Source organism: Pterocles gutturalis, unplaced genomic scaffold (assembly GCF_000699245.1).
Source record: "Pterocles gutturalis isolate BGI_N339 unplaced genomic scaffold, ASM69924v1 scaffold32924, whole genome shotgun sequence".
Taxonomy (NCBI): Eukaryota; Metazoa; Chordata; class Aves; order Pterocliformes; family Pteroclidae; genus Pterocles; species Pterocles gutturalis.
Window position 1 is genome coordinate 24,834 of NW_010136826.1, and position 260 is coordinate 25,093.

General features: G+C 62.3%; 1 protein-coding gene across 1 annotated transcript in view; it reads left to right on the top strand.

Moving 5' to 3' along the window:
• The window catches only part of EDA (ectodysplasin A), a gene marked incomplete at its 5' end in the record, with an annotated part of 27,099 nt that overhangs the window by 20,466 nt on the left and 6,373 nt on the right, over positions 1 to 260 (top strand). The gene's annotated exons all lie outside the window — the stretch shown is intronic.

Consider the following 260-nt stretch of genomic DNA (forward strand, 5'->3'; position numbering starts at 1 on the left):
GGACCACCCGGACTGCAGGGACCCTCAGGTAACCAGCCGGAGCCCTCGTGCCGCAGTGGGACCGGCACCGGGGGGTTAAGCTGCGATGCTGGGGGGCGAGGTGGGACCTGCAGGGATACGGAGAAGGAGCAGCAACAACCTATGGAGCCTTCAGTGCTTTTAAGCATCCCACCGGGGACGATGTCTGTGTGCGAGGTGGCTCTTCCCAGTGTTAATTCCTCTTAAGCTGACGCAAAGCCCGGCTTTGCAGCAGGACCAGG